We start from the raw sequence: 20,382 nt of genomic DNA, 5'->3' as shown, positions 1-20,382 counted from the left end.
ACATGACCTTTAAAGGTCTTCTCCAACACAAACCATTCCATAGCTCCAAAAAACCCCAGCAATGGTCCTCAAGGTCCCCCATCTCAGCCTGCAAATAGCACAACCACCCCAGACACCAAAGTTATCTGCAAAGACTTTTAATAACCTCAAAGGATTAAAATGTGGCCAAAAGCCCCAGCGCAGACTGCCACGGGCCCCGGCTGTGCCACAACATGCACCTGGATTCCAATAAATGAATCGCTCAACAGAAGAACAACATGCGCAAAAGTGCTGCCCCCAAACCTCCATGGCCTCCCCAGCCCTGGGGGTTCAGCCCCCTCACTGTGGCCCAGGGCCGGGCTGGGCTCAGAGGCGCACGAGGAAGGGCAGGTTGAGGGCATCGGGGATGTGGAGCTCGTCCAGGTGCAGGGGGGATGCGGCGAAGGGCAGGTGCACGGGGAAGAGGTGGCTGGTGTCCACCAGGAGCTGGCCGGGTCCCCCTCCATACTGCTGCTGCAGCTGCTCCTGTGGGGACACAGAGCTCACGGGCAACATTGATCACTGGCCTGGGCTGCGGAGACGGGACGGGCGGCTGCAGTGGGTGAGCGGCAGCAGCTTCAACCACACGTGAGTCCCGTTGCGAGCCAGGGCCGTGGGGAGACCGTCCTGCGGTGGGACGTGGCTGTGGGGACTGTCCCGTGCAGGCAGCCCTTGTCCCCTCCTGCTGCCTGAGGGGACAGCCGCTCCCCCAGGGTGCCAGCGCTGTCTGTGCTTCTTGTCGCAGGTACCTGGTGTATGACCAAGGCGAGTGTGCGTTTTTTAATGACCATGGTGTTGTGAGTTCAAGCTGCTCACGGCTCCGGCCGTATCTCTGCAGCAAGCCCCAAGCCATCATGTGAAAGAGAGGATGGAGAAAGGACCTTCTCCATGCTGGGACCTCCACAGCTTCACCTCTTCCAGCAGCACAGCGTGACCTGGGGCTGTTCTTCCCTCAGCTGCAGCTCTGGGTTTCTCCAGGTCTCAGTAACAACTTGCTGCCCGGTCTCAAGGAGAGGGACCTGCAGGAGGGGCAGACACCGGGGATGGTGACATCTGGCTGTGTGGATTGGGAGCCGGGGTTGCACGTGGAACTGGTTTCTTTCTCCTGGGCCCACTGCAGCACTCATCTTGCTTTTCTCACAATTCCCCTGAGTCTGCTTTTGCACTGTGGTGATGGAGCTCGAGGTGCTGCTGCCAGATGACATGGGCGCAGGGAGCTTGGCCAAGGTCCCCAACCCTGTGCTGGGACGTGAAGTGACCTTGTGTGGCACCTGTTACCGATACAGACCTTTCTGCTATTTTTTGTAATTAAAACGTGGTAAATAATCACGCGTGTCCCTTCTGTTCCGCAAAGTGCTTGTTGAAAGCCACTGTTCTCCCCATCAGCCCTTGTGTTCCTGCGCACGGGGGCTTGTGTGCCGCCCCCCAGAAGCTGCTGCCGCAGGAGCCCCAGCAGCAGCTGAAAGCAGCCGTGGGCATTGGGGACAAACCCACCTGCTGGTGGGTGAACAGACCTCCCTGCGTCCCCTGCGAGCGGTGGCTGTGCGGGACGGCCCCTTCCCAGTGCTCCCAGTCCGTCCATCCTTGGGCTTTCCAGTCGGGGCAGATTCCAGCAGCGCTGGGGATGCTGTTGGGACAGTCTCAGCCCATTTTTCTTCCTTAGCTGGGAAAATCCTATTTGTGGAGGCTTCTGCCATGGGCAGATATTCCTCTTTCTTATTTTTCTCCCCCATGACATTTGTTTGTTTTGGTTTTATTTCCCTTCCCGTAGCACTCACATCATTTCACTTCCTCTCGACCTTTGCCCCATTCAGGCTGCGAGTCCAGCTCAAAGAGAGAGAATCCCGCACATCAGAGCCGGGTTCAGGCTGCGGTGGGTGAAAAGTGGGAGACGTAGGATCACATCCCCCTTTTTGAGGCGCCTTTTCCCCCGGGTCAGGGTTGCTCCGGCCTTTTGGGGCTGCAGCAGCTCAAGATGACCTGATGGACGTGGCAGCTGTGACAAGCTGCCCTTCTCATGGCACCTTTTGATGCTGTGAACCGCAGCCCCCCCTTTTTCATAAGGGACACAGCACAGGTAGCTGAGCGAGGCTGTCAGCTCTGCAGCATCTCTGGGAGCTCGGCTTCTGTTGCTTTGCCTCTGTGCAGTCAGATTAGATGCAGAAAAGCCTTTAAAACCTGCAGACCTTTACACTAAAGTGTGTGTTGCTGGTCGAGAAGCCGCAACCCTTCCTGTGTTTGGTATTTCTCAAATAAAATTTCCTATTATATCTCCGCAGGGTTTTCTCTACCTGCTCTGGTCACAATCGAGCCCCTTCCGTGCGCTCACATTGCCCAGGCTGGAAACCCCTTTCCCCTAAAAAGGGATAAATAGCTAATTTGGGGCTGTTTCAATAGGTCCTGACACTTTGCTTTTTCATCTCATTGGGGTTGAAAAATTCTCGCATGGGATTTCTTCCTCGGTGCAGAAAAAGATGAGCAAATCTTCCAAAGAAACCAGTAAATGTGTCACTTCCCACCTTTATATTTTCTATAAGTTTGGGGCTGTGTTTTCATTTTTGACCTTCCCCGCCCTTCAGTTGCTCCAGTCCCGGGTCCCAAAGGGAGCAGCTGAGTGTCTCTTGGAAATGCCTTGAAAACAAGGAACGAAGAGGAACAGCTTGATTTCCTAAGCTTTTTGGGCCATTTTCCATCTTTCCCCCCAAAGGGCTCATTTCTAACCCTTTGTTTCCAGAGTCTCCCGGGTTTTTTTGGCAAAGCAGCAAAATGGTGATGTGCTTTAAACCCAGGCTGGAAAACCAGTGAAATTGCAGGGAAATTGGTAAAAGTGGCGATGCTGGGATAGGTTTGGGTGGGGAGAAGCAGCGACCGAGGCAAGAAAACACCTTTCGAGCAGCTGAAGGGAGGAGATAAGGGTGGAATGGATCTGGTTTTATTTATTTCATAAAAATCCCGATTCTCGCAATCCTGGTAGGAACGTTCTGGGAGGTCGCGGATCATTCTCGCCACAACACCTTATTTCTCGTGCAAAATGACCCATTCGGACAGAGCGGAGCAAAGTCTGGAACGGCCCATTTGCCGAACTGTGGATCTTGGGTTTGTTTGCGCCTTTTTTCAATTATTCAAGGTGCCTAGTTTGGTACCTTAGAAGAATATGGCTCAACATTGAATAGAAAAGGCTTCACGTTGTCAGGAGCTGCTTCCCTTGATGAGACAAACACATTTTCCCTGGCTTAATTCAGCACAAAGGGCGTAAAGTTTCGTTTTCGGGCTGCCCAGCGCATCGCATGCGCTTTCTTGCAGCCTCGCTGCGCTTGCCGAGCGCTCAGAGGCTCTTACTTCTCCCCGCAGAGCTCTGGCCTGGAGAGGAACTTGTGGAGATAAACCAGAGGAGCGAAAAACCGCAGAAAAAGCCAGTTTTCTCAGGGCTGGATGGGCCCCGTTGGAGCCAGAGGCACCGCTGGTGATCCTCCCGCCTCTCCCGCTATGGCCGAGGAAATTGTCTATGCTGACCTGAATATCAGGTCTGGAAGGTGCAGCAGGAAAGAGCATTCGCTTCCTCAGCCTGGCAGTAAGTGCATTGAGGGGTTTTTTGGGGGATATTTACTGTCTGGCTGTGGTTGTGCTGGGAGGCTCCTGCCCCCCAAGCGGGAAGGGAAGGGCCCGTGGCTGTGGGGAGCGATGGAGGATCCCGTCTGCTCTTTGTGATTCCTTCAGTAGTTTTCTCTGGAAATGGTTTTAGGGTTTATTTGAAATGGGGTCAGTGTTGCCCGAGTCCTACCAGCACCTTTGAAATGCTGCTTTCCTGCCCGCGGCCACCACGTTGTCCCCTTACACCTCCCTCACCCTTCCTGCTGCGCCTGCTCTGCCTGCAGCCAAGATTTAACTGCTGCTCTTTCCCCTCTGGAAGAGATCTCTGCGTGGTGACGGCATCTTCAGGCAGCATCCCACAATGTCTTTTCTTTGCAAGAATTCCATGATTTGCCCCAAACACACCCCTTTTGAGCTCAAAGGACTCTGCCAGACCCACCACCTGATGTTAAGGTGGAATCGGATGTTCCTCCTTTGCTGTTTTATTGCGAAGCAGATGACGAACCTTTGCTGGTCCAGGTGAGCTCTGGCTTTGGCCAGAAGCATCATCCTGCCCTCCCATCTTGGTCCACCTCTACCCTTGGCTTCTAGTGACTTTACAACATCCAGGAAATTGCCAATTCTTGCATATCTGGGTAGAACCAACACAACTTCATCACGCGCATCTTTTCCCCAGCGCCAGCAGGGTCGGGAGAAGGGAGGCAATGGCAAAACATGGACAACTGACCAAACCTGTAGAACGACCAGCGGCAGCACCACAGAGGGATTTTGGGGAGGAAAGAGCCCGAATCTGCGCTGCAGGTCTGGCTGGCTGGATGCGGGGCTGGGACAGGGCTTTTCTAAAACAGCTCCTTTCCCTTGCAGCATCGAGCTGTCCCCGGTGGCACCGAGCGGCTCTCTGCGCAGGCTGGACCGGGAACCTCGTCCTCGGGGTGGCCCTGGTGGCGATGGGATGCTCATGTGAGTAGATCTGCTTGTTGGCACGGGGACAACCGAAGGACAATCCGGAGAGGGGACCATCCGAAGAGAGGGTCCCTGCTCCGGGGGTGCTGGCTCAGGTGCTTGTGTAGGAGGCAAATCTGCTTTTTATGATCAGTGGTGGATCTTGGTGAGGAGATCCTTCTCCAAAGGGGAAGGGGGTCCAGTGGATCTTGTGCTGGGAAGGGTCTCGGGTGTGGATTTGAACTTTGGGGATGGATCTGCCAAGCGTTTGGCACACGGGTGTGGAGGGAAGAGCAAAGGGATGAGGCTCAGCTCCCTTCGTGGCTCCGAGAGCTGCAGAACGCAGGTGATGCTCTGAGGATGCGGGAGCGATTTGGGTACCAGCCCTGAGTCGGTGGCTTTGTAGGGATCTGCTGTCCCTGCTGTGGGGTGGAACTGGGACCAGCAAGGATCTGGGGCTGGTGGTTTGAATTTCTGTGGGCTCAGATCTGGAGAGAAACCCCAAAATGCATCTCCTGGAAGCCTTTTGTGCGCACTGCAGCTGTCTGTGATGACGCTGTGCTGCGAGGGGTAGTTGGAAGGTGGTGCAGAGCCCCTCACCCTTGCGCCAGGCCCCTCTGGGCTGCACAGCTGGGGCTGGCACAGCTGGTTTGTGCACTAGAGGCCATTTCCGCAGCGGTCAGAGGCTCCCGGGCTCTCTGCAGCCGGCCGGGCTGATGGCTCCGTATCTCATGCTCCATCTCGCGCAGGGGTGCAGGGGCCACATCCTGTTGGCAGCGCAGAGCAACAGCGGGTGAAGGCGGTTGCAGGCGCGGGGCTGAGCTCAGAGGTGGGGACCCCGTACCCAAAACGGGGAGTCTGCTCTGGGTTGGGGCCCCCAGGCTGGTTCCCACCCCCATGAGATGCTCAGATCGAGGCCTGGGCTGAGCTGGGACCACAGGAAGGGTGAGGGGGCTGGAGGACTCCGAGCACCCACTTTGTGTGAGGATCCAGCCCAGACGCTTCCCTGCAGCCCGCGGGGACCAGTGCACGTAGATCTGGGTGGTATCGTGCCTGGGGAGCCCGTCCCTCTCCCCTGCTCGCTCCGTCCCTTGCAGTTCTGCACCAGCAGCCGGAGAACCCAGAAAGCTGCAAAAACGGGAGCGGGAACGCAGGAGGTGGCAACAGCACCCTGGAGAAGATCCGCTCAGAGCTGCGGAAAGAGCTTTGCTTGCCAAATCTGCAAGGTAACGCCAACCACAACGCATCTCCACACTGTCTGCTTTCCCAAAACCCTGCAGCACCCCCAAACTGGAGAAGCAAGTGAAGCTCAGGCCGTCCCCGTGTTCCTGGGGAGCCAGCAGGACTTAAACACTTGTCCTTCTTTGGATGGGCAGGGGACAAGGTGGCTTCTTGGTGGCTGAAGATGGCACCGCCTGTCTTTCAGAGGCTGGGGGGTGCAAGATCTGCCCCGGGGGCTGGATGGCGAGTGGGACCAAGTGCTTTTGGGCTGCTGACGGGATGCGCTCGTGGATCGAGAGCCGGGGGGACTGTGCAAGTCGGGGGGCCGAGCTGCTGATGCCGAGGGACGAGGACGAGCTGGTAAAGGGACCGATGGCATCGGGGATGTGGGACGGGTCCCGGGGCTCAGCACCCACCCCTGTGCACAAACCTCTGCGGAGCCTTGGCCGGTGTCAGTGTGGGGGACACTGGTGGGGCTCGGGGCTGCGTGGGGACAGGCTGGAGCCTGTTTTGGGATGGCGATCAGTGACACATCAGTGTCACCACCTGCCCTCTCCCCTGACACAGGATTTCCTAAAGAAAATCATTGGGAAACCCAGCAGCTACTTCTGGATCGGCGTCTCCCGCTCCTCTCATGGGAAGGATTGGACTTGGCTGAACGGCTCCCGTGTGGACTGGAACCAGTGAGCGCTTGGGGTGCGATGGGTGTTGGGATGGGGGCACCCCAGGGACCCTCGTGCTGTGACACAGGATCTTCCTGCAGCCCCAGGTTCTGGCTGAGCAGTTGGTCTGGAGGAAGCTGTGGGGTGCTGAAGGGGAACAGCATCATGCGTCAAAGGTGCAGCTTGGGATCTCCCTGGATCTGCCAGAAAGAAGCCACCCAGCTCTGAGGGGGCAGGGGGGGCACAAAATGGGCCAACAGCAGGAGAGACACGTGGGCACGGGCCAGGATCAGGCCCTCAGTGGGGGCTGCGGTACTGGCATTGCTCAGCAGATCTGCACCAATTAATTATGACGTTAATTTGGCTCCGTGTGGTGTTTCCAAGCAAGTTTGCTCACGGGGAGGGGTGGAAGGAGCATCCTGCTGTACCAGAGAAGCCTCCTCGTGCACACCCACCCTCGTGCACACCCTCGTGCACACCCTCGTGCACACTGTACCCATCCCTTTCTGTCCAGGGGGGAGGATTAAGAAGAAATCAAGCAATCCAAAAGTAAACACGCGGCAGGTGAACGGCTGCGAGGCAGCGCCTGGGCCAGACCCAAGGAGCGCGAACACCCAGACCCCAGTTTGCTGACCCGAGGAGGGGGACAGGGGACATGGACATGGGGGTGGCTGCAAGTCCAAGCCACGGCTGCCACATCGGGGTGACGGGGAGGAGATCAGAGCATCTCCCTATAGAACAAACCTCCAAAAATAGCACACCTGAAATTTCCCCCTCGGCAGAGGGCATCAGCCACAAGCTGCTATTAACCCTCCACGACGTGTTAGCAATGGTGTAAATTCATTTTGGTTTGAGGTTACAAAAGCAGAAACGCCTCACAACGCTGACACAAAGCTGAGACCAAAGAATCCTCGCTCGGGGTTTGACCACAAGTGTCTTTCCAGCGTTTGCAGCTGCGGGGACACTCGGGGACACTTGAGGGGTTTGGAAAACTCCCCGCTCTGCCGCTGCCCCGCGGAGCTCAGTCCCGCTGCTTTTCCCGTCCTCGGTGTTGCGTGTGTTGGTTTTGGTTTTGGTTTTGGTTTGGTTTTATCTGGGTTTGGAGGATCTGGAGGCAATGGGCAGAAATACAAAGTGGAGACCCCGACCTCAGCCAGGAGCCCCAACCGCTGCTCTGGGATGTGTTTTGGCGTCTCGGTGAATTACCCAGCGCTGAGTTTGTCCTGGTTCTCCTGGTCATTTCCTCCGGCTTAAATCTCGGTGGCTTGTTTCTGGCAAACCCATTGCAGTGGAGCGATGCAGATGTGGGAACGCAGCTGACCCCCCCGAATCGCGGCACAAGCCTTCGCCTGGACGGGACCCAGCACCGGCGACCTGGGGAGCACCGGGACGGCCATCAGCCTGGCGCCGTGCGCCCGCGCCGTGTGTTCAGTTACAACAGTTCTCTCATCACAGTGTTTTCCCCCCACAACCTGAACCGGCACAGCCGCTGCCAGCTCAGCTGATGGTACCACCCTCTTGTTTTTCCAGCTGTTGGGAAAGCAGAACTATCGGTAATCCCGTGCTCACCCCAAAAGATAATTACCCCTCCCCACACCCCTATGTGTGTACTAACAAATATAAGCTCTGTCAGATCGATTGCAATTTACACATTATTGCACTTTGCATTTGGCTATATAATAGGAATAAGGGTTTAATTGCTTTTTCCCCTCTCTTCTCCCTGTTTCACAGCTGGGCTGCAGAGAACAAACCCGTGTTGCTCTGGTTTCTCTTTGCTCCTATGAGCGTTGCTGCCGCCTCCAGGGGGATTTTGGGGGCAGCCGGGTCTGTGCTGAGCATCGCGCTGGGAAACATTTCCCCTGGGCCGGGGCTGTTGGAACCTGCTCGTGAACCGGAGCGAGGGGCACTCACAGGGCTGCTTGTAACGCGGATCCGTCCCACCAGCTCCACTCCTGCCCGCGCGTCTGGTCGATGCTCAGCCCCATCCAGGCTGCGGGGCTGGTTCTGGTCATCTCCCCGATGAAAGCCTGGGAGAGGAGAAGAGACTCAGAGGTGATCGCGTGGCAAAGAGACCTGATCCTGCCCATGAGGGTCTGGTCGGGATGGGCCCGGCACATCGCGGGTGCTGGCTGGGGGCTGGAGGGGTTGGTGGGTGCTTTGGAAGAGATGGGAGTGTGGTCTGGAGATGACGGGCAGGGCTGGAGACATTCAAACCCGCCTGGACACGAATCTGTGTGATCTGCTCTGGTGACCCTGTGTTAGCAGGTGGGTTGGACTGGATGATCTCCAGAGGTCCCTTCAACCCAACCAGCCTGGGACAGAGGAGCCCGGAATCTCGTATACGGGACAACATGTATTTGCCCTTTTCCCTTAACCTCACCTGAGTTCTGATTTATGTTTTGAGGCTCTTTTCCCCCCTGAAATAATAGAATCATTTTGGTTGGAAAACACTTGCAAGATCATTGAGTCCCACCGTTCCCCCACCGCTAGCACTGCCCCATGTCCTGAGAACCTCATGTCCGTCTGTCCAGCCCTCCAGGGATGGTGACTCCAGCACTGCCCTGGGCAGCCTGTTCCAATGCCCCACAGCCCTTTGGGGAAGAAATTGTTCCCAGATCCAACCTCAACCTCCCCTGGCGCAACTTGAGGCCGTTTCCTCTGCTCCTGGCGCTTGTTCCTGGGGAGCAGAGCCCGACCCCCCTGGCTCCAAGCTCCTTTCAGGCAGTTCAGAGATCAGAAGGTCTCCCCTCAGCTCCTGTTCTCCAGCTGAACCCCCAGGTCCCTCATCCTGACCCATCACACTGGTCGTGTGGGCTCGGGTGCTTTGCCAGCCAGGAAGGAGAAACCTCAACCACAACGTGGCTTTTTGCCAGAAGAAAAGCTTAAAAGAAGCTCAAAGCAGAGGCGCCGCTCGGGCCCTTCCCGCCGCAGTTACTCACCTTCTCCTCCGCGCTCTCCAGCACCGCCAGCTGAGATCGCTGGTACCCGCAGTTCTCCGCCGCCTCCTCCCAGGTGCTGGTTTCTCTGGACACCCAGTAGCACTTGGCTGCGAACGGCCGCCAGCCGGCGGGACAGAGCCGGCACGCCGCGGCGCCTGCGGCACAGGATGAGTGTGAGTGCTGCTTCAGCCCCTGGGCACCGCGGGCGAGGGGCAGGGCTGGGGCACCGGGCTCTTGCACCCCCTTGGGACACTTGAGGCTTTTCCTGCCCTTGGAGCCCTTCCAGGTGCAGTTTTGGGGAATGTGGACTCTGCCCGTGCTGGAAAAATGTCCCTTGGTAATGGGGGAAAAGCAAGAGGAGCAATAGAGGAAGGTGATGGGCGCAGGGTGGGGCAGGGAGAGGGCGATGGGGATGGGGACAGCAATTGGGATGACTTGGGGGTCCTGCGGTGTTTTCCCAATGTTCCTGGCCTTGTTGTCCCCCTTCCACATGGAAAAGGGGCAACAAGGCGAGGTCCCCAGCACCGAAGCTGCGGGTGATGCTGAACGGTACCTGTGACGTTGTGGCTCCCTGGCTCACACAGCCGCTGTCTGAGCTGCAGCTGGAAGCAGCTCAAGGAGCATTTGAACTCCGGGACGTCCCGGCGGCTGCTGGTGACCAGGCAGGATTCCCAGGAACATTTGCTGGCTGGGGTCTCCATGTCCTGGCTCAGGACGGGGCCGTTTCCACCTGAAATGAGGACGGTCTGACCCGCACATGGTGCTGCTGTGTTGGGACCGGGGGACGCAGGCGCTGGGGTGACCCCCTTGTGCAAAGCAGCTCTGGGGGACGGAGAAAGGTGCTGCCTGGGGACGGGACTCTGCGGGGGGACCCCTGGGGTCTCTGAACCACCGTCAGGGTGGAGAAAGGGACTTATATCAGGACAGGCTCCAAAACCAGACAAATCAGCCCGTGAAGGACACGCTGGCAGCTTTTCCCCTCCTGCCCCGTGGGGATCGCTGTGCAGAGCTGGCCCAGGAGCTGCTCCCTGCTAGAAATACAGGAGGAATCCGCTCCGGCCCAGGCAGGGGCTGGGCTGTAATGGTTTGGGGGAGATTGTCACCGTTCCGGGGTGACAGACCCTGCCGCTCACCCTGTCCCTGCAGCAGCCACAGCACGACACGTGTCAGGACCGCGGTCCCGACCCATCCGGCTCCCAGCAGCGCCCAGTACCAAGGACCTGCAACAGCGACCAGAACTGGCAGTGAGGGAGGAAGCAGCTTTTCTGGGCTCTTTGACCAGTTTTCGATGCCCTTTGTTTCAGGAAACTTAGCGAGAAAACCTTGCGAGTGCCTGTAGGAGCCGTGGAGCTGAGAAAAGCCACAACTGCTTTGGTTGCTTGGCCGGGGAAGCTGCAGCGAGCGAAGCTGCAAAGCCTCAGCCTGGGAGCTGGGCTGCTCTCCTCCTTGTGCTGCACCCGGGGGGCTCCGGGGGTGGGAAGGACCCAAAGCAAAGCCCTTGGGGTGCTTGAAGAGATGGGGAGAGGGTGCAGGTCGCTGTGCGGGTCCTGCTCAGCCTTCTTGAGCTGCTAAATAGTGGAGCACATGAAGCCCTGTGTGAAGGGGTAGGGGTGTCCTTGGGGGTCGGCTGTAGTTTTGCTCCCTTTTCAAGAAAATTGGGCTATGGGAAAGGAATCTGCATGTGCTATCGCTCTGTGCCGGGCTGGAGATGGGTAACGATCCCACTCCAAGCAAAACATTGGGTGTTGGCCACCGTGGGCTCAGGAAAGCGCTGGAAAAGGCCCAGAAAGTCCATTGTCCCTGTGCTTCCCTGCAGGGCAGGGGTCTGGCAGCACCGGGACACCCGCTCCTCCAACCCCCCCCATCACCAGTCCCACGGGGCCGGGATGAGCGGAGCAACAGCACCCGACACGGTCACTCACCGGGAAGCTTCGCGCGGGCGCCGGGAGCCGAGCGCGGCGGCACCTCTGGCCTGGCGTAGACGGTGGTCAGCGCCACGGCCGCTCCCTGCCCTCGTGGCATTAAGAGTCAGACTTAAAGGTGCCTTTGGTCCCCACCCTGGAGCAAAAGTGAGCTCAGAGACCTGCGGCAGCGGTGGTTCCTGTGGCTGCAGTCACAGCTCCAACCCCACACGCGTCGCCGGCCCCGGCTGTCACGTCCCCCGCTTCGCGCTCTGCTCTTCCGCTGCTGCACCAGCCCCGAGAGCTGCTTCTCAACCACGGCTGCTGCTTTCCAGATGTTGAGGCGACCTGGGGGGAGAAGGGGAGGTGTCTGAAGGTCTTTACCCATTGGGGAAAGCGGGTTCCTCCTCCTGGTGCCAGAGACATGCCGGTGATGACATGTACTAACATATATGTATATATCGATAGTTATCTATCTCCTACCTGCTTTTAACCAGCAGCAGAGACCAAGGATGTGACTCACTTGCGATGTGCAGGGGCTGGTTGATTTGGGGTTGGTTTTGTTTCAGCAGCTCTTTGGGTCTGTCTCGGCGCTGCTCCCAGAGGCGAGAGGAGCAGAGCTGCTGGTGCGGGAAGCGCCAAACCCGCTGCATCCAGCCACAGCCATGGCCACGGGATTGTTCGGTCTTTCTAGGGGCAAATTTGGAGAGAGTCCACGTGGTTTCGTGCTCCTGCAAATGCTCAAAACGCAGCATTAAAAATCCTGTCTGGAAAAAGAGGTGGCAACAAAAACCAGAGATGTTCCCCCTAAAAAAATAAAGGAAGAGATATAGCATACATTTTATTTTCAAGGTGCAATTTGGCTCATTGAGTGTTGGATCTTGTGGTTGATCCCTTGCTTCAGCTGCTTACAGGGGGACACATCACCCCCTCTCTCAACCCCCTTGCTCTTTTCACCTTATCTTTGTCATTCTCTCTTCTTTCCGTCTTTCTTTTCCTTTCCCAGGCCAATGTGTTTTAGCACAGGACAAAAGTGCTGCACTGAGTCCAAAAGTCTGGGTTCACGTCATCAAGTTCTCACTGGCCCCTGCAAAAGGAACCTGAAAAAAACACCAAACACAAAACCCAAAAAAACCCAAACAAAGCAAACAACTCAACGCAAACCACAAAATGTATTATATAATACATGTGCAGCCCAAAGCAATTCCTGAGTGCGCACAGGCAAGTGACTGGCAGGGACCCTCAGCACCACATGGAACACTCTGTGCGGGTGTTTCTCCCCATTTCTCTCAAGGGCGAGGAACAAGCCCATGAAACTTTCTCCCCGGGCGGGGCTGGGTCAGGATGGGCTCTGCTGGAAAACCCGACGTGCGGCCTTTGCCAATGCGGACAGAGCCCTCGTGTGGGAACCAAAGACCCTGCACACCCAGCCCGGCTGGGAAATCAAACTGCACACAGAGATGATCGTGGAATGATCAGGAACAACATGAATCATAGAATCATTTTGGTTGGAAAAGCCCCTGGAGCTCATGGAGTCCAACCATAGCCCACCCCTAGCACTGCCCCATGTCCTCAGAACCTCATGTCCGTCTGTCCAGCCCTCCAGGGATGGTGACTCCAGCACTGCCCTGGGCAGCCTGTTCCAATGCCCCACAGCCCTTTGGGGAAGAAACTGTTCCCCTGACCCTCCCGCAGGGGCTCTGAGCCCCCTCCCGTCTGACTGGAAGGGCTGCAGCATCCAAGCTCTCCCTTCCAGCCCGTGCGACAGCTCCACCTCGCCTGCCCTGCCCACCCCTCCTGCCCAGCCCGGACCCTTCTGCCCAGCACTGCAGGCGGGGGACTCGTCCCACCAAGTCCCCCCATGCCAAGGATGTCCCAGCTCTGGGAACGGCCCAAGGCTTCCAGCCAAAGGCACTTGCAGCCCCAGCCCCTGGGAGCCGCCCGTGGGGGCCGGAGGCAGCCCAGCCCCCCTGAACCCTTTCCCTGCCCAGGAGGAGCTGGGGAGGCTCTTGGGCTGGGGCGGAACACAGGGAGCCCCAACATTCCATCCCGGGACACCCAAAGAGTCCTTAGTTACCAGAACCAGAGGGACGATGGCGCAGCCACCACTGCGGCTCCCAGCGCTCGGCCCCTGAGCCCTCCCGGTTTTTCAGCTCCTGCAGCCCCTGCAGCCGATTGTGCTCCCCTAGAGCTTCTGCCCCCCAGGTAGGGACCCACCGCGACCCCTGCAGCCCGGGACGCTCCTGGGGGCAAGAGCGGAGGTGAGCGCCGGCCATGGCTCCTGTCTCTCTTGCAGGCTCAGCCCCCCTGTGCCCACTGCCCGGGCAGGAGCAGCCCTTCCCCGCAGCCTGGGCACCCCCGGCGGGGGGGGCACCCCCGGCCCCCCAGGCCCCACCAGCAGGTACGACACCCCTGTCTGCTCGGACACCCCGGCACCTTCGGCCCCTTCGCCATCCCCGACCCCGGGCACTCCCAGCACCCACCACCCCTGTCCCCGGCACATACAGCACTGGGCAGAACCGGGGCCGTCGGTGCTGGGGGTCGGCTCGGGGGTGCCCATGGAGGGTCCCCCCGGCCCAGCACGGCTCCCTCTCCCCCACACAGGGCTGCAGAGAGCACCGTGCGGCTGCTGGTTCGACCCCCGGGTGTTCCAGTTCCAGTGGGCCATGCCCTACGGCCACCAGGGCACAGCGGTGGCCCCAGCCCCTGTGTTGATGCTGACGCCCATCCCCGGCTACCAGCACATCCAGGGCCAACGGGCACAGCCCTACAGTTCCAGCACGGCCACCGCTGCGGGGACACCTGGGGGCAGGAACAACCCCCAGAGGAGCAGCAACGTCCCCACCAGCTCCTCTGCTGCTCCCCAGAAGAAAGACCAGGAGGACCCGGGAGCTGAGCTGCACGTCTCCGAGGAGATGTTACTAGAAGAGGCCCATGGGCTCTTTGGTATCTCCCAGGATGCCGTGGGGGTCACCAAGGATGGGTGCAGCAGTGGCCCGATGGCTCCTGACCCTGCGGGCACCAGCGCAGAGGGGAGGGCGGTGGCCACAGCTCTAGTGGCGTCACCAACAACCTGTCAGAGCCACCAGGACAGCGAGGGGCTGTCAGCAGAGATGGTCAACTCCAGCACAGCCACCCCCATGGGGACACCCCCGGGCAACAACAACCCCCCGGACACCGATGTTCCCCCCAGCCCCTCTGCTGGCCTCTCCATCCAGGAGCCTGGGGACCTGGGAGCCAGCCTGGGCATTTCTGACGAGGAGCTGATGGAGGAGGCCCTGCAGCTCCTCGGATGCCCCCCGGCCCTGGGGCAGCTCTGCCAGACTGGTGCCAGCAGCAACCCCACGTATGGGGACACCCCTGGAGGGGGGAGTTTGGTGGTTCCAGCCTCCCCGCTGCGACCGACGTCCATCACCACCTACGAGCAAGTTGAGGAGCTACTGGAACCACTGAACATCTCCGTCATGGCCACCACAATGGGGACACTGCCAGGCAGCACCAGCCCCCTGGGCAGCACCAGCCCCCCCAGCACCTCTGCTGCCCCCCCCCACACAGCTCCTGGGGACACGGTGGGACACCTCACGGCTTTGCAAGAGGTGCCACTGGAGGAGGCCCTCGAGATCTTCGGCTGGTCCCTGGACGTGCTGGGGGTGGCCCAGGACACTCCCGCCAGCAGCCCCAGGCCAGGGGAGCAGCGGGGGCAGAAGCGGGGGCAGAGCCCCTCGGCAGAGCCCCCCAGCAAGCGCAGGGCTCTGGCAGGGAGCAGGGGGGTGGGAGGGGGGGATTAGACCAGAGAACACCGGGGGTGGGGGTTGGGAGACGAGGGTGCAGTATTTGGGGGTGGGGGTCTGGGGTGTGTGGGAGGAGTGCGAGTGTGTTTGGGGGTCTAGGGGGTTGGAGGGTGTGGGAGGAGGGTGGTGGGTTTGGGGTGGGTGGGTCAGGGGAGGTGTGGGAGGAGGGGGGTGTTTGGGGTGTTAGTGGGGGCGGGAGGAGGGGGTGGTGGGTTTGGGGTGGGGGGTCAGAGTAGCTCTGGGACCTTTTCTCTTGTGTTTCTGTATTAAACCTTGTTTGTCCAGAACTGCTCCGTGTCTGTGTGGGAGGGGGAGGGAGCGCAGTGAAACAGCCCCAGCCTGGTGTCTGCCCATTCGGGATCCCCCATCAGGGGAAGGGCTTCTCATCCACATGTTTCTCCTCAGGGCTTGCGCAATAACTTCTCTGTGCTTCGCCACAGCCCCTGTGGGACCCTCACTATCCTCCAAATCCTCTATGGGCCACCTGCCCTTTGGGGAAAGGGGAAAGAGCATTTAGGCTGGATTTTAGATTCAGACCGGACTTAACAGAGACATGTCTTACAATGAAGGTGGTGGGACCCTGGAAGAGGTTGCCCACAGGACGTGTAGAAACCCAACCTTGGAAGCATTTTAAGTCAGGTTGGATGGGACTTTGAGCAATATTATCTAGTGACAGATCTCCCACTTGCAGGGGTTGGAACCACATGACCTTTAAAGGTCTTCTCCAACACAAACCATTCCATAGCTCCAAAAAACCCCAGCAATGGTCCTCAAGGTCCCCCATCTCAGCCTGCAAATAGCACAACCACCCCAGACACCAAAGTTATCTGCAAAGACTTTTAATAACCTCAAAGGATTAAAATGTGACCAAAAGCCCCAGCGCAGACTGCCACGGGCCCCGGCTGTGCCACAACATGCACCTGGATTCCAATAAATGAATCGCTCAACAGAAGAACAACATGCGCAAAAGTGCTGTCCCCAAACCTCCATGGCCTCCCCAGCCCTGGGGGTTCAGCCCCCTCACTGTGGCCCAGGGCCGGGCTGGGCTCAGAGGCGCACGAGGAAGGGCAGGTTGAGGGCATCGGGGATGTGGAGCTCGTCCAGGTGCAGGGGGGATGCGGCGAAGGGCAGGTGCACGGGGAAGAGGTGGCTGGTGTCCACCAGGAGCTGGCCGGGTCCCCCTCCATACTGCTGCTGCAGCTGCTCCTGTGGGGACACAGAGCTCACGGGCAACATTGATCACTGGCTTGGGCTGCGGAGATGGGACGGGCGGCTGCAGTGGGTGAGCGGCAGCAGCTTCAACCACACGTGAGTCCCGTTGCGAGCCAGGGCCGTGGGGAGACCGTCCTGCGGTGGGACGTGGCTGTGGGGACTGTCCCGTGCAGGCAGCCCTTGTCCCCTCCTGCTGCTTGAGGGGACAGCCGCTCCCCCAGGGTGCCAGCGCTGTCTGTGCTTCTTGTCGCAGGTACCTGGTGTACGACCAAGGCGAGTGTGCGTTTTTTAATGACCATGGTGTTGTGAGTTCAAGCTGCTCACGGCTCCGGCCGTATCTCTGCAGCAAGCCCCAAGCCATCATGTGAAAGAGAGGATGGAGAAAGGACCTTCTCCATGCTGGGACCTCCACAGCTTCACCTCTTCCAGCAGCACAGCGTGACCTGGGGCTGTTCTTCCCTCAGCTGCAGCTCTGGGTTTCTCCAGGTCTCAGTAACAACTCGCTGCCCGGTCTCAAGGAGAGGGACCTGCAGGAGGGGCAGACACCGGGGATGGTGACATCTGGCTGTGTGGATTGGGAGCCGGGGTTGCACATGGAACTGGTTTCTTTCTCCTGGGCCCACTGCAGCGCTCATCTTGCTTTTCTCACAATTCCCCTGAATCTGCTTTTGCACTGTGGTGATGGAGCTCGAGGTGCTGCTGCCAGATGAGATGGGCGCAGGGAGCTTGGCCAAGGTCCCCAACCTTGTGCTGGCATTTGAAGTGACTTCGTGTGGCACCTGTTACCAATACACTCCTTGCTGCTATTTTTTGTAATTAAAACTTGGTAAATAATCACGTGTGTCCCTTCTGTTCCTCAAAGTGCTTGTTGAAAGCCACTGTTCTCCCCATCAGCCCTTGTGTTCCTGCGCACGGGGGCTTGTGTGCCGCCCCCCAGAAGCTGCTGCCGCAGGAGCCCCAGCAGCAGCTGAAAGCAGCCGTGGGCGTTGGGGACAAACCCACCTGCTGGTGGGTGAACAGACCTCCCTGCGTCCCCTGCGAGCGGTGGCTGTGCGGGACGGCCCCTTCCCAGTGCTCCCAGTCCGTCCATCCTTGGGCTTTCCAGTCGGGGCAGATTCCAGCAGCGCTGGGGATGCTGTTGGGACAGTCTCAGCCCATTTTTCTTCCTTAGCTGGGAAAACCCTATTTGTGGAGGCTTCTGCCATGGGCAGAGGTTCCACTTTCTTATTTTTCTTCCCCATGACATTTGTTTGTTTTGTTTTTATTTCCCTTCCCGTAGCACTCACATCATTTCACTTCCTCTCGACCTTTGCCCCATTCAGGCTGCGAGTCCAGCTCAAAGAGAGAGAATCCCGCACATCAGAGCCGGGTTCAGGCTGCGGTGGGTGAAAAGTGGGAGACGTAGGATCACATCCCCCTTTTTGAGGCGCCTTTTCCCCCGGGTCAGGGTTGCTCTGGCTTTTTGGGGCTGCAGCAGCTCAGTATGACCTGATGGACGTGGCAGCTGTGACAAGCTGCCCTTCTCATGGCACCTTTTGATGCTGTGAACCGCAGCCCCCCCTTTTTCATCAGGGACACAGCACAGGTAGCTGAGCGAGGCTGTCAGCTCTGCAGCATCTCTGGGAGCTCGGCTTTTGTTGCTTTGCCTCTGTGCAGTCAGATTAGATGCAGAAAAGCCTTTAAAACCTGCAGACCTTTACACTAAAGTGTGTGTTGCTGGTCGAGAAGCCGCAACCCTTCCTGTGTTTGGTGTTTCTCAAATAAAATTTCCTAATATATCTCCGCAGGGTTTTCTCTACCTGCTCTGCTCACAATCGAGCCCCTTCCGTGTGCTCACATTGCCCAGGCTGGAAACCACTTTCCCCTAAAAAGGACTAAATACCTAATTTGGGGCTGTTTCAATAGGTCCTGACAGTTTGTTTTTTCCTCTCATTGGGGTTGAAAAATCCTCGCATGGGATTTCTTCCTCGGTGCAGAAAAAGATGAGCGAATCTTCCAAAGAAACCAGTAAATGTGCCATTTCCCACCTTTATATTTTCTGTAAGTTCGGGGCTGTGTTTTCATTTTTGACCTTCCCCGCCCTTCAGTTGCTCCTGTCCCGGGTCCCAAAGGGAGCAGCTGAGTGTCTCTTGGAAATGCCTTGAAAACAAGGAACGAAGAGGAACAGCTTGATTTCCTGAGCTTTTTGGGCCATTTTCCATCTTTCCCCTCAAAGGGCTCATTTCTAACCCCTTGTTTCCAGAGTTTCCCAGTTTTTTTTGGCAAAGCAGCAAAATGGTGATGTGCTTTAAACCCAGGCTGGAAAACCAGTGAAATTGCAGGGAAATTGGTAAAAGTGGCGATGCTGGGATAGGTTTGGGTGGGGAGAAGCAGTGACCGAGGCAAGAAAACACCTTTCGAGCAGCTGAAGGGAGGAGATAAGGGTGGAATGGATCTGGTTTTATTTATTTCATAAAAATCCCGATTCTCGCAATCCTGGTAGGAACGTTCTGGGAGGTCGCGGATCATTCTCGCCACGACGCCTTATTTCTCGTGCAAAATGACCCATCTGGACAGAGCGGAGCAAAGTCTGGAATGGTACATTTGCCAAACTGTGGATCTTGGGTTTGTTTGCGCCTTTTTTCAATTATTCAAGCTGCCTTGTTTGGTACCTGAGAAGAATATGGCTCAACGTTGAATAGAAAAAGCTTCACGTTGTCAGGAGCTGCTTCCCTTGATGAGACAAACACATTTTCCCTGGCTTAATTCAGCACAAAGGGCGTAAAGTTTCGTTTTCGGGCTGCCCAGCGCATCGCATGCGCTTTCTTGCAGCCTCGCTGCGCTTGCCGAGCGCTCAGAGGCTCTTACTTCTCCCCGCAGAGCTCTGGCCTGGAGAGGAACTTGTGGAGATAAACCAGAGGAGCGAAAAACCGCAGAAAAAGCCAGTTTTCTCAGGGCTGGATGGGCCCCGTTGGAGCCAGAGGCACCGCTGGTGATCCTCCTGCCTCTCCTGCTATGGCCGAGGAAATTGTCTATGCTGACCTGGATATCAGGTCTGGAAGGTGCAGCAGGAAAGTGCATTCGCTTCCTCAGCCTGGCAGTAAGTGCACTGAGGGGTTTTTTGGGGGATATTTACTTTCTGGCTGTGGTTGTGCTGGGAGGCTCCTGCCCCCCAAGCGGGAAGGGAAGGGCCCGTGGCTGTGGGGAGCGATGGAGGATCCCGTCTGCTCTTTGTGATTCCTTCAGTAGTTTTCTCTGGAAATGGTTTTAGGGTTTATTTGAAATGGGGTCAGTGTTGCCCGAGTCCTACCAGCACCTTTGAAATGCTGCTTTTCTGCCCGCAGCCACCACGTTGTCCCCTTACACCTCCCTCACCCTTCCTGCTGCGCCTGCTCTGCCTGCAGCCAAGATTTAACTGCTGCTCTTTCCCCTCTGGAAGAGATCTCTGCGTGGTGACGGCATCTTCAGGCAGCATCCCACAATGTCTTTTCTTTGCAAGAATTCCATGATTTGCCCCAAACACACCCCTTTTGAGCTCAAAGGACTCTGCCAGACCCACCACCTGATGTTAAGGTGGAATCGGATGTTCCTCCTTTGCTGTTTTATTGCGAAGCAGATGACAAACCTTTGCTGGTCCAGGTCAGCTCTGGCTTTGGCCAGAAGCACCATCCTGCCCTCCCATCTTGGTCCACCTCTACCCTTGGCTTCTAGTGACTTTACAACACCCAGGAAATTGCCAATTCTTGCATATCTGGGTAGAACCAACACAACTTCATCACGCGCATCTTTTCCCCAGCGCCAGCAGGGTCGGGAGGAGGGTGGCAATGGCAAAACATGGACAACCAACCAAAGCTGTAGAACGACCAGCAGCAGCACCACAGAGGGATTTTGGGGAGGAAAGAGCCCCAATCTGCGCTGCAGGTCTGGCTGGCTGGATGCGGGGCTGGGACAGGGCTTTTCTGCCAAGAGCTCCTTTCCCTTGCAGCATCGAGCTGTCCCCGGTGGCACCGAGCGGCTCTCTGCGCCGGCTGGACCGGGAACCTCGTCCTCGGGGTGGCCCTGGTGGCGATAGGATGCTCGTGTGAGTAGATCTGCTTGTTGGCACGGGGACAACCAAAGGACAATC

The sequence above is a fragment of the Nesoenas mayeri genome, assembly GCF_963082525.1.
Source record: "Nesoenas mayeri genome assembly, chromosome: 25".
NCBI lineage: Eukaryota > Metazoa > Chordata > Aves > Columbiformes > Columbidae > Nesoenas > Nesoenas mayeri.
The sequence above is the reverse complement of the archived record's forward strand: the minus strand, read 5'-3'. Positions refer to the sequence as shown.